Raw genomic sequence first — 14630 nt, 5'->3', positions numbered from 1 at the left:
TTGGCCGTGCTTGTGTGTAGATATGGATCCATCTCTCTAGGGTCGCCCTCTCATGTTTCTCTCTTGATGGTATACACGCAGTTATTGAGGAAAACTGATCAGCGATTTAGTACGCGATGATAGGCTAGAAATACGAGTTTTTGGCTACTTTACACCTATTATTTGCTACACTTTAACTGTGTTTGAGCTAAATTATCGATAATTTATACTCATTACGTGTTTTCTGTCGTGTAGGTTGAGAATCCAAGCTAAAATGCATCTTTGGAGCTTAATTAAATAAATAGAACTTTGAAGTTTGATAAGTCGGGATTGAATTCGGGTCGAAGATCGAGTATATATATGAAAAAGTGAGAAAAAATGTTCAAAGCCAAGATTTGCACTAACACGACCGTATTCAAGGGTGTATGATATTTCAGTGACTTGGCAAATTGCATCAGGAAGGAAAAGGGGCGGTCTCAAAAATTTGTTCACTTACACGTCATGTTGGACTTTGTGTACACGAAGGTTGCTGCCTATTTAATTGTTAGGCACAATTGTGCACTTCTATGAAAAGTGCCACTAATGCGGCGTCCCATGCGTCGCGCTGATGTACTAGTGCAATATTTTGCGTCGTTGGTGAGCAAGTAAAAACTAACCTTTTGCGTCGTTGGTGAGCGTGTTAAAACTAACCCTTGTTTGTTGTTTGTGAGCGAGTGAAAACCAACCTTGTAAACGTTGGTGGTGAACGTTGCAAATCACACAAGCTATACTCAACTCATATTACAAAGAGATCAAGAGATAACATCCTTACAACCCAAGAAGACTGGAGTAGGATACCACATTAGTTCTGAACTAGTATAAAATTCCTGGTGTCATTTACTTTCTTGCTTTCATATTTTATTAGAAGCAATTAATGTTTGTTGAGATTAATATTTGATAATCGAAGTACTATCAGTATTGTGCAGTTGTTTTCGTATTAGTCGACTAGAAATTCAAAACGGCTACAATTCACCCCCCCCCCCCTCCCCCCTTTGTGCCTTCAATTAGAATATTAGAGTTGATTTAAATAGAGTTAGATCCCAAATAGTTATCTTGCACCAATCCTGTCACGATCCTTATCTCTCCCATTGTTTACAACCTGTTAGTTTAACTCTCCTTCTCTATGATCATGTCTAATTATTGGTAATCTTAATTTAGTAGTTAATTGTAGTAGTAATCACTCGAAATCAAGTGTTGATCATCCTGAATAGCAAATAAGCCAGACATTACTCAAACATTATTTAAATTCAATCCATGTGGAGACGATAATTTAACTATATTATCTTTGGCTAGCGAGCATCAATTCCATGTTGTGTTTTATGCTCGTCATATATTGGCGTACGTTGCAGGGATTGACAATCAATAGTGTTCAAAATATTTTTTTGTACTAATTCAGGATTTAATTTTTTTTTCTTTTTTTCTTTTTTTGTTTTAGTTAACTAGTCTTCAAGATTTTTTTTGTGTAGTACCTGGCAAGTGCTAGGGATAAAGCTTGAAAAATTATTCTTGATATTGAACTCTAATTGATATTGAAGATGGAGTACAAGCAGCCTAAGAAAACAGTTGTAGAGTTAGCAGTTGAACATTATAACAAGGTTGCTATATGTTGTTCTAGTTCTCTATTGTTACATTTTGGCTTTCCTAGCCGGTATGTTAGATGCTATCACGACAGGTTGGAATTTTGGGTCGTGACAAGTATCTTGTACAATCTCTTGAATTTTTTTCATGGCAAGTAGAGGCAAACTTATAGCTGTCAAAATACTTTTTTCTCCCATATTATTTTTAAGAGGAAGACAAAAGCTTATCACAGGTATAGCTTTTGGAACCCCTCCAAAAATGGGCACCCCTCATCCAAAATCTACTTCATCAAATCCAGCAGATCTATTATCTAAGATAATAAAATTCCAAGATTTTGTCAACTCCGGTCTCCCTTTAATCACCATTAAATTCGCCACTTATCTGACGTATTCTTTGTTCATTTGATCTTTAACTTTCTTAACCAAACCAACTGCATACGTTAAAGGACTTGAACATAGCAATCTTGCTTTTGTTACTGTTGCCGGAGAAACCCATGCATTCCCATAATATCCTAACGGGAGTTCGAACTTTAGTGATTTTTCACGTACATTAACAAGGTAAGTCAAATGGACAATCTCTTCGGGATGTAGACCAAGAGCAATCATACGACACTTCCATAAAAACGTGACTAATAGCTCGAACTTTGTATAAATTGCACGTTGGTTTGGAGAAACTTGATCTTGAATTGCTTGCATCTCTTTATTTCCAAAGAAGAATGAGTGTTGTATCAACTTAGTATTGTCTTGATCCCATGCATTAATATTATTGCTTGTGTGATCATCAAACTCATGGTGCGTACATGTAATGCATGGGGATGATCTAGTACTTAAGAGATGCCTTTGCCATACGGGTAATATAGTAGGTGTTCAAACTCCTTGGATCAATTCAGTTAAGGCATTTAGAAACAATTTCACACCATAGGCATCCGTCATAGTGTGATTAAATCTGAATCCAACAGCAAATTCACCTATGAATATATATATTGGGGGGGGGGGGGGGGGTGTTAATCATATGTTAGATTTTTGGAGCTTAATTAGGTGTTTTCTGTTGTGTCGGTTGAGAATCCAAGCTAAAATACATTTTTGGAGCTTAATTAGATAAATAGAACTTTGAAGTTTGATAGTTAAGTCGGGATTAAATTCGGGGTCGAAGATCCAGTATACATATGAAAAAGTGAGAAAAAATGTTCAAAGCCAAAGATTTGCACCAACACCTCCGTGCTCAAGCGTGTGTGGTATTTCATTGACTTATTGCATCAGGAAGGAAAAAGGGGCAGTCTTCTAAATTTGTCCACTTACACGTGATGTTGGACTTTGTGTACACCAAGGTTGCTGCCTATTTAATTGTTAGGCACAATTGTGCACTTCTATGAAAAGTGCCACTAATGCGGAGTCCCGTGCGTCGCGCTGGGCGACGTACTAGTGCAATATTTTGCGAGTTATTCCGGTTTCGCTCAGTGAGTATTTTAGTCCAGGTCTGTTTATATTCGGTATAAATATACTATAAACACGATTTTTGAAGGGAATTCGACCTAGGAGAGTTTTGGGAGAGCTACCACGTCTTAAAGATACAAGATTTTATCAATTCTTTTGTCAATCGATGCAAAAACGAGAGTTAGTATTGTAAAATTGTCTTTGATATTTTCTATGTTCTTAAACGTACTTGCGTTAACTTTCTCCATACCTATGGAGTAGTTTTTTCCTAAGGTTTTGACGAATATGGTATTTTGATTGATATTTGTGGATTAACTCTAATTTAATTGTGCGATTATGTATATGGAACTTTGAATTGCTTCCAACTTTATTCACCGATTTATTTAATTGAAAAAAAAATATTTTGGTGATTACCTTTACATTATTTGGTTTGGTTTAATTTAGTGATTCTTCTAAGTAATCGATATAGCTTTTTGAATTATTGATTAAACCAAGTTATGAGAATATTTGAGAGACGTTTTCCTAAAGACTAGTCCATTAACGTATTCTTGCATATCTTCACAATGCTTTATATTAATTTATTTTGTAGATTTCAGATTTAATCGATAGAGGAATCTTAACCTTACGTTTAAGCTAATCATCGAGTGAATTCGTGAGAATCATTAGTGTTAACTTCAAGGTTTCACGTATTGATTTTGATGATAACAAACCAACATAATTATTAATCAAAGAACATTTACTTGTGATAATCTTATTCTTGCACAGATTTATTCAAGAAAGAAGATACTGGTAAAGATCCAAACAAATATGAGAAAGCGAATATCATGTGAAAAATTTATGAGTGAAAATATTATTATCAAGGAAGAATATTTTCAGAGATTTTATCTCCAAGCGTCATAGAAGGAATTATATTTGAAAGTCAAATTTTAAATATTGAATGACTTACTATAATATCAGAAGAAGAAATTATGGAAATTATAGAAGGAAAGTTTTTCAATATCTTGAAAGGAAAGTTGCTAAAATCATGGAGAAGATCTATTATTTTGTGGAAAGAAGATACTAAATGGAAGAGAAACTACAAGGCCAAGGAAGAATATATTTTCTATGGGGAAAGAAAATATATTTATGGGTATAGTATAATCTATATTATGGAAAGAGCTTTGGTCAACTAAAGAGAATATTGGTTAGCAAGGAAAGAAAATTCAAAAAGGATCATCTACTACAAATTCGCTGAAGTGCTAAGAAGCAAGGAAATTGTTCAAGAATGAAAAAGGATATTCACCACAATTTGTAGAGGAAAAAGAAGCTGCTGAAGATTTCATTTCAGACATGGCAAGGAAACAAATCAAGGAATATCTATTTGTTATCTGTCAAGACAAGGAGTGTGATTCTTATTCAAATCAAAGGTATCCAATAATTAAGATATTATGATAAGTTGCTGGGAAGTATTGGATAATAGAATTCAGAAAGATTACCTATATAAGGTATGGTGCACGTAGATGGTATACAAAGAAGTTGAGATTCTCGCTTTTACACAAGCAGCAGAACAAGATAAGCAATCAATTAATTAGCCGTGAAGATTTGCTATCTAACCGAGATTACAAGGAGCCTTGCCAAACTATCTAAGACTATCAGAAGCTATTAAGGAAAGATTCTTTGCTACAACTATTAAGGAAAGTCTAGCAGTGCACAAAAGAATATCTCTATTCAAAGACTAGTGGCTATGTATGGAAAGAGCAGAAAGAAAAGTTATCTTGTCCTGCAATTAAGGAGAGACCCACAAGGAAAGAATTTCAAGTTAGACAAAGACTATATTTTGTCCAAGTTAATAAGAAGCAATTCAACTTCAGACAAAAAGCCACAAATCATACTGGTTCGAAAGAGGATCTCATGGGGTGACCAAATTTATATCAAGGTTAGATATGAAAACAAATATTTCTCCAAGCAAACATCAAGCAGCAGTCAATATCAATTATGGAAGCAAATAACTTCAAGAAGAAATAAATCAAGGAGTTGACATTCAGTAATCAGAGAAGATTTACTCACAAGGGTCCAGAAAAAGATATTACTCCAAGATTCAAGTACATAATCATAAATGGATGTAGCGAAGAGTGCTAGAATATTCAAAATTCCCTTGGATCATGAAATAGCCCGAACAAGTTGAAAAGGCTATAAATAGGCACCTCTAAGAAAGAAAAAAGTATGCAGCCTTCTATACAATTGTTTATCCAACTACAAGTTTTTTATTCTACTCTTAAAAATCATTGTAGTTCACTTTTAGTAGATTTACTGTGTACACAAAAGAGTGAAGAGAGACAGAAAAATATTGGAGAGGCAGTGTGTCCTTAGAGGTTGTGTCATTATTCGTTTCCTTGGTGACCGAGTGAAAACCAAAGAGTCGTTGTTGGTGAGCGAGTAAAAACTAACCTTTTGCGTTGTTGGTGAGCGTGTTAAAACCAATCCTTGTTCGTTGTTGGTGAGCGAGTGAAAACCAACCTTGTAAACGTTGGCGGTGAACGTTGAAAACCACACAAGCTGTACTCAACTCATATTACAAAGTGATCAAGAGATCCTTGCAACCCAAGGAGACTAGAGTAGGATACCACAATGGTTCCGAACCTGTATAAAATTCCTGGTGTCATTTACCTTACTGCTTTTATATTTTATTATAAGCAATTATTGTTTGTTGAGATTAGTATTTGATAATCAAAGTACTAACAATATTGTTCAAGTTGTCTTCGTATTAGTCGACTAGGTCTGAGGAGTAGTCGATTAGAAATTTAAAAAGGCTACAATTCATCCTTCCCCCCCCCCTCCCCCTTGTACTTTCAATTGGTATCAGAGCAGGTCTCACATCTTTAATTTTGCTTAACAGCAAGTGAGAAAAGATCCATGGCAGGTCATCAAATTACTGGAACCATACTTCAAGAGGGTTACTCAACAGAAGGCCATCATAATTCAATAGTCAATACTATAGCCATTGGAAAGAAAGAATGAAGGTTTATGTTCAATCAATGGATTATCGAGCCTGGCTAGTTATTTATAATAGACCAAGGCCTATTCCGAACAACAATGATGGAAAGAATCTTGTAAAAGGGGAATCCATATTTGACTACATAAAAGAACAGTTCGATATTATGCATGCAAACAAACGCAAGAATATAAGACTGCTAAAGCTATATGGGACAAATTGGAAAATATACATGGGGACACCAATAAAGTTAAAGAAATTGAATCCAAGTCAACTCTTGAAGAATCAGAAAATGGTGAAGATCGAGAAGACTTGGCCATGATACCCAGGACGAGAAAAAAGAAGAGTAGAAAGAAGCAGAATAGAAAATATCAATCCATCCAGAATCATAAAAAAAACTACAAGAATGAGGCTCAACAATAAGAGAACGTATGTTGCTATGAATGTGGTAAACCTGGACATATAAAATTAAAATGTCCTAACCTCAAGAAGAAGAATCATAAAATCTCAACTTGGAGCAACGAGGATGATCAAGAAGAAATGACAAACATATATCTCAAGGAAAGAGGAGAAACTCACGAGGTGTGCTTTAATGCTATTCTGGATTGTGATCTCAAGAAAAGGAATTACAAATCTTGGAGCGACAAGAATGAATCTGAAGAAGAAAGCGATCACGAAAGAATGGAGAACCTATCTTTCATGGAAATAGTAGAAATTGACAAGGTATATCCTACTCCTATTACGTATTGCGATAAAGTGATGAATTGCAGAAAAATATTGAATTAGTTCTCAACGACCTTGAGAAAATTCTCAATGAATATAATAAGTTGAGGAAAGAGAAGAAGAATTAGGAGATCCAACTTGAAGAATATAACAAGTTGAGAAATGAAAAGAAAGACTGGGATATTCAGCTTGAAGAAAATCTAGTGAACAACTTACTTCAAGAAGAGAATTCTGAGCTTCGCAAACATATAACCAGCTTTCACAAATCCTCCGGCCACTACTTTGATCGAGCAAAGTCGACTCCCAATTTTAACAGCTATAAGTCGACTGAAAAGGGAGTAAACGTTCTATTTCAAACATGTTGACTCAAGAAAGTTTCAAGTCGACTAAGGTACATGCTGGTAAATACTCTACTTCTATTGTTATATGTCACTACTGTGGTAATTTTGGACATAAGGCATTTGTATGTAATTATAGTCATGTTAGATCAAAAGTCATTTGGAGACCTAAGCAATTACATGTATTTCCAATTATACAAGCTACTAACCATGAAGGACCCAAAAAGGTTTGGGTACCAAAAATAAACTAATTTATTTTGCGGAAATTCCTAAGTCCATCCATAAAAAGGATCAATAATGTTTGCATATTGGCTGGTCGAGGCACTTGCTTAAAGATGTTTCAAATTTCTTATATATTCAACAGAGGATGAAGGAAATACGACGTATGATCTAAATAAATGACTGGTATCACTAAGGATTATTCAAGTTCTTCTCGCTGCATTAGGTAACACATATCTAGTTATTGATTTAGTGAAGGATAGCCTGGTATATACATGTTAGTCACCTATATACACTATGAGTCCACTAGCTAAATCACATTGTTACTCTATTTGGTATTATTTTTTATCCATGACTTAGAGACTCTAAATAGCTTGAGTATAGGTCTTTCATAAACCATGTCACTTGCATAAGATATTAGGACAAGCAAGCATGTGATTTTATTAATATCGTACAAACATGATTCATGCCTATATGTGTCTTAGATTATTCTTGAAGTGAAAAATATATGTGTGATATTTGCTTTCCTGATACGAATACTAATGTTTCATTCAAGCCAATAAAGTTATTCAACCTTGAGGTCACTTCTGCATATGAAAATTTTCGAGCAATACTCAAAAGCTTGAAGACAAAAGGTATGTATTTCTACTATTGATGATTATTCACCTCAACTGGGTTCTGTTCTGGATCCATGTTGGAGAACAATTCATATGAGATATGATATGAAGAAAAATTAATTATTGATTATGTTCATCCTTTTGGTCAAATGTCTATCCACTATCATGAAAATGACAAAAGTTGGTAAGATTGACGGTATCTTCCTAACCCTTGCTACCAGCTAATCTTATGGACATGAGTTTATCTTACTGCACTAATGTATCTTTGAGCAAGAATGTAAATGCTGATTGGTATTGGTGCATTCATACAAGCTAATCTAGAAAATCCTTGAGGAACATTATGGTGAATGATGTATTCTAGAAATACAAGAATAATCGAATAAAATCGAAAGAGATAAAGTATGAGAATCGACCAAGTGTACCACCAAGTATATTCAAAACTAAGCTTGATGTAAGGTATTGAGAAACAAAGGTAAACTTATAGATCAAGGTTTCACAGCAAGAAGGTGATTGAATTTGAGAGTACAAGGGAGAATTAACTTTCCTCTTCAAATCTCAAAACAATGCAAAGCAAGAAAGGAAGTTCTTTCATATGGCAGAGCATTCAAAAGAACTATTCAAGAGGCTTGCATTAGAACTTTATAGTACATAAGTACTCCTGTGAGCCTTCTACTTCTCTAACCAAAGAGAAATATGCCAATGGTAAGGTAATATGCAAGTATGTCTCGAGGATATTGAAATATTTTCTCAATTTGAGGAAAGAATTTGGTATCTTAATGATATCCTAATGTATCCTTTTTGGTAAAAATGATTCATTATCATCTTACCTCTTTTGTGTTTATCATTTGTGTGATTTCAATTCTATGATAGCATGTCTATGGCTCGATTCTATTAGAATAGATTCAAAATTGTGTCGTACTCCTCTACGTTATTGGAAGTCCAATAAGTCTCTTTAAATATTTGAAATTATTTTTGGTTGACCTAAATGAACTGAAATTTCTCATGCTTCGTGTGGTCAGCATGATTTGGTTATTCAAGAATTTTTCCAACTGAATCAAACCTTTGGTATTGATTGCTTAGGGTTTATTATACTTGTCGTTGGTTTCACTTTAAACTGGATGAATTAATGGATTGTGCATTTACCTCTGGTGGTTTGAGCGTATGCTATATTATTGGTTCTAGTAATTTATATCCTATTCCACGATGATGAAAAAAGGGGGAGAAAATAAATGTGTACAAAAGCTCAAAAATTCAGGTAGAATGCACGGAGATATGGGGAGCATAATTGAGGAATGCATAGAGTGAGGGGAGTTCACACTTGATGTACTACATACATTTCGAGAAGATTACTTCAGGAAAGTAACCTGTTTATCTAGCTTATTCCATCACTGTCTTTAATTAAGTGTTTGATTAAATTTTCTTATTTTGTACTCAATGGTTTGCCATCATCAAAAATGAGGAGATTGTTAGCTTCAAGGTTTCACGTATTGATTTTGATGATAGCAAACCAACATAATTAATAATCAAAGAATATTTACTTGTGGTAATCTTATTCTTGAATAGGTTTATTCAAGAAAGAAGATGCTGGTAAAGATCCAAACAAATATAAGAAAGAGAATATCATGTGATAAATTTATGAGTGAAAATATTATTATCAAGGATGATTATTTTCAAAGATTTTATCTCCAAGTGTCATAGAAAGAATAATATTTGAAAGTCAAATTTCAAATATTGAATGACTTACTACAATATCAGAAGAAGAATCTATAGAAATTATGGAAGAGAAGCTTTTCAATATCTTAAAAGAAAAGTTGTTAAAATCATGGAGAAAATCTATTATTTTGCGGAAAGAAGATACTATATGGAAGAGATACTACAAGACCAAGGAAGAATATATTTTCTATGAAAAGAAAATATATTTATGAATATAGTATAATCTATATTATGGAAAGAGCTTTGGTCAACTAAAGAGAATATTAGTTAGCAAGGAAAGAAAATTCAAAAAGGATCATCTACCACAGATTCGCTGAAGTGCTAAGAAGCAAGGAAATTGTTCAAGAATGAAAAAGGATATTCACCACAATTTGTACAGGAAAGAGAAGCTGCTGAAGATTTCATTTCAGACATGGCAAGGAAACAAATCAAGGAATATCTATTTGTTATCTGTCAAGACAAGGAGTGTGATTCTTATTCAAATCAAAGGTATCCAATAATTAAGATATTATGATAAGCTGCTGGGAAGTATTGGAAAATAGAATTCAGAAAGATTACATGAGCATCTAAATGAATACAAGGCCTAACTAATAAAAATACTGTATGAAAATATAGAACAGTATAATAACTGAAAGAAAGAGAGTTAAGGTCGGCAGACTCCAGGCAGCTACCTTGATAGTCTCCAACTGATAGCACTGTGAAATCTAACAGTCGTCGTGTCCAAAAGCAATCGGATCTGCACACGAGGTGCATAGGATAGTATGAGTACAACCAACTCAATAAGTAACAAGACTAACCTCTGGGTTGAAAGTAGTGATGAGCTCCGCAAGTACAGTCTAGTACATAAATAATGGTACAAAAATGTAGGCATGCTTTCAAGTTCAACAGTTAAACTCAGTCAAGAAAAAATAGATCAATACTGCATGATATGGGAAATATGACATCTCAGTAGAAAGAACTCATGTATTGCTGGTCACAAATCATTCGGTCACTCGGTACTGTTCAAGGCCAATCTAGCCCAGGGATATTCCATCCCGTATATATACACATCGACTGACAGTCAATCACTCAGTACCATATAAGGCCAATTCAGCTTTGGAAAATTTATCCCCAAATATAAATGATACGGACAAGATCCATGTCCAGGGAAATTTATCACAATATAAATAAGAAAGGCAAGTCCATGCCCTGGGAAGTCCATTCCGAATATATAATCATCTACGCTCACTAGGGGTGTGTACAGACTCCGGAGGTGCTCCTTCAGCCAAAGCGTGATATAAAGTCGATATGGACTTCTGCAAGCTGGCATGCCCGATCCGTATAATAATAAAACCTATAAGGCCTGCTGCAGGCGGGCAGCCCCAATCCATATAATAGTAAAGCCTAAATGACCTGCTGCGGCGTGGAACCCGATCCCAAAAATATCCTCACAATCAAGCCCTCGGCCTCACTCAGTCATCAATCTCTCCAGTCTCTTGGGCTCAAAATATCATGAAAATCAGCCCAAAAATGATAATATGATGTATCAATTAATAACAGAGACCAAAATATGACATGAAATGAATGAACATGATTGAGTATGAAATTACAATTTAAAACATTTAATTCAACAACAACACGACCCCATGGGTCCCAAAATATCAGCACGTAACCTAAACATGATCTTTAATAAGAGCCTCGACTCAATTTATCTAACACGTGGAGGATACACGGGTAATAACTAGTTCTTTAAAAAAAATTTAACTCCACATAATTTATTTAAGTCACAATTTCTATGGCGCACGCCCACACGCTCGTCACCTAGCATATGCATCACCTTCAACGATTGATATAACATAACATTTAGGGATTCATGCCCTCATAACCAAGTTTAGAAATGTTACTTACCTCAAACCGTGCAATTTTTTATTGTGCAATGTCCTTGCTTCGCGAATCGTCCTCTGAACACCTCAAATCTAGCCACAAATAATCTGATTCAGTCAATAAAAATTATAGGGATTAATTCCATATGAAAATACAATTTTTTCATCAAAATCCGAAATTTCACCCAAAAATAGCTCATGGGACCCACGTCTCGGAAGCCGACAAAAGTTATAAAATCTAAAATTTTATTCAATCACGAGTCTAACCATACCAATTTTACTAAATTCCGACATCAACTCGACCTCCAAATCCTCAAATCTTATTTTCTAGTCCCTAGGTTCAAATTCCCGATTTACACCTCAAAAATACGTAATCTAGTCGGATTATTTGATGATAATTCAATATTATGGAGTAAAAATGATCACATGTGACTTACCTCAAGTTTCCCGTTAATTCTCTTTGAAAATCGCCCCAAAAACCGTGCTTGAAATGTCAAAAATTACAAAAATGTCGGAACTTCTCTATTTTGTACACTGCCCAGTGCTTTCGCACCTGCGGCTCCCTTTCTCGCTTCTGCAGCTAAAACTCCGCTTCTGCAGAATCCAATTACCCTACTGCATCCGCTTCTGTGAGGCTTGAACCGCATCTACGCAATCGCATATGCGGAAAATCCCATCGCACATGCGCTCCAGTCCGTATCTGCGCCCATCTGTCCCCTTCTGCGGCCACACAGGTGCGGCACAAACTTTGCACCTGTGACCTCTGCTCACCTCTCCCTTGGCCGCTTCTGCGATAGTCCTTGCGCTCCTGCGATCAAAGCTTCACAGGTGCGGTAGCACCAGAAGCAAAATTTTCAAATTTTCCTAAGTCCAAACTTTCGATCCGTTAACCATCCGAAACTCGCCCGAGGCCCCCGGGACCTCAACCAAACATACCACCAAGTCCCAAAACATTATACGAAATTAGTTGAACCCTCAAATCACGTCAAACAATGCAAAAATCACAAATCATACCCCAATTCAAGCCTAATAAAACTAAAAACTTTCAACTTCTACATTCAACGTCAAAACCTATCAAATCAAGTCCGATTGACCTCAAATTTTGCACACAAGTCATAAATGACATAACAGACTTGTTCTAATTTTCAGAATCGGATTCCGACCCTGATATCAAAAAGTTGACCCCCGGTCAAACTTCCTAAAAATTCAACTTTCGCCATTTCAAGCCTAATTCCACTACGTACCTCCAAATAATTTTCCGGACACGCTCCTAAGTCCAAAATCACCATACGGAGCTATTAGAATCATCAAAACACTATTCCAGGGTTGTTTACATATAAGTCAATATCCAGTCAACCTTTCCAACTTAAGTTTTTAATTATGAAACTAAGTGTCTCAATTCACTACGAAATCCTTTCGGACCCGAACCAACTAACCCCGTAAGCCATAAAATACCTATAAAGCATTAATTGAGCAGTAAATGGGAGAATGGGGATGTAATACTCAAAATGACAGGTCGGGTCGTTATATTCTCCCCCACTTAAACATATGTTCGTCCTCGAACGTGCCAAGAGTTGTTCCTAACCTTCAAATCTCTATTCTACCTTACCACGCACTTATCTGGGGTGATCCCATGTCACCCTATTCTATATAGGCCGGACAACACAACATAACTGAAAATCATTAATTTAACCTTAGCCCAAAAAACCTTGGAGCCCAATTTCTAACATCTAGAATCCTTTTCAAGACCTGAATCTCACATCTACACACTGTATAATTCTGAACAAGCTGTATCAAGCCATAACCATAATCCCAGATATAATCACATAACAAACTACACAACTCGCATACTCGCAGTACCATTCCCGATCACAGTAACTACTCAAACTAACCGAGTACTAGAATAAAACCCAGCATTCAACAGAACCTCATTCCAAAACCTTCGTACACTGCCAATGATGAAAGAAACAATCAAAACTCATAACCACTCATCAGATCAACTAGCCATGGAGCTCTCTCGCCACAACCAGAACTATAATCACCTTGTAAGCCGACTTTCAATATTATCCTCCCGAATATATCGTAATCAAACCTGATAGTACCCATTCTAGGTCCAATGACCTTATACTATTAAACACAACTATTCCACAAACATGCCACACCAATATAACTCAAGCCACAAACTGCGCAATCCGAGTACCCAAAATGGAAACTCTCTCAAAGAAGAGAACCGTTTTTGTAGGTTCAACCAGCACCACCACATCCGCAATGCTATCAGCTCATCATGTATAGTAGAAACAAGACACATGAACCTAACAACAATAACCAGCTCTCCTAAAGTTCACATTAACATCACCCGCACGGATAACTCACATGTTATAGTATCAATATCTGGACCCGCACGGACAACTCACGTGCCAATAATAGAAGTATATGGGTCCGCACGGACAACTCATGTGCCAATAACATAATCTGCCTGGCATGGTCACAGGCCTCCAGTCCAAACATATCATACAAGAGCAATCAAATAAGTACACATGTATATGATAAATGAAATAAGATTCACATGCTCCTGGACTGGTATAAATAACATGCAATAGAGTAGGCATGTGCAAAGTATGCTATCACAACTGGAATCGGCAAGTTAATGCAGAAATAGTAACTACCCGATTTATTCAGGGAATCAACTTCTTTGTAACCTCAAATATAGCCCAGATAGTTCTCAATAAAGGTACGAATACGAGAAATGTTATAACTTTACGCTTAACAGACAACTCTAGGCATATCATAGCCTAGGCATTCTTCCGAGTATGAATACTTGCTCCAATGCCCGCACATGGGCTCAAACGTCACATATATGCACACTCATAGCGCATAGCTATCACAAATAATTAACGCAACTAGTGCCTTCACTGAGTTTAAATAAAATACTCACCTCAAACAGGTCGCAACCCTGAAATAATATGCTTCCGAGACTCCCAATCTCCAAATTCATAGAACACATGAATCACCATAACTGATCCCAACTCCAGCACTCTAATGACTAACATATTTTTCATGCACGATCATCCCACGAAGAATACTTTCATAATTCTTCTGTGCCACATAGAAATAATTTGAATATCAGCAGTCTATCAACCAGGTAAGTACCGCAATAG

The 14630-nt window shown here is 35.8% G+C and overlaps 1 pseudogene; it reads right to left on the bottom strand.

Annotated features, from left to right (window-relative positions):
* Positions 1 to 1530: 1530 nt before the first annotated feature.
* Positions 1531 to 3277, bottom strand: LOC104107477 (alcohol acyl transferase 1 allele GSa-like; annotated as a pseudogene).
* Positions 3278 to 14630: the final 11353 nt, after the last annotated feature.

Source organism: Nicotiana tomentosiformis, unplaced genomic scaffold (genome assembly GCF_000390325.3).
Source record: "Nicotiana tomentosiformis unplaced genomic scaffold, ASM39032v3 Un00280, whole genome shotgun sequence".
NCBI lineage: Eukaryota > Viridiplantae > Streptophyta > Magnoliopsida > Solanales > Solanaceae > Nicotiana > Nicotiana tomentosiformis.
The sequence above is the reverse complement of the archived record's forward strand: the minus strand, read 5'-3'. Positions and strand labels throughout refer to the sequence as shown.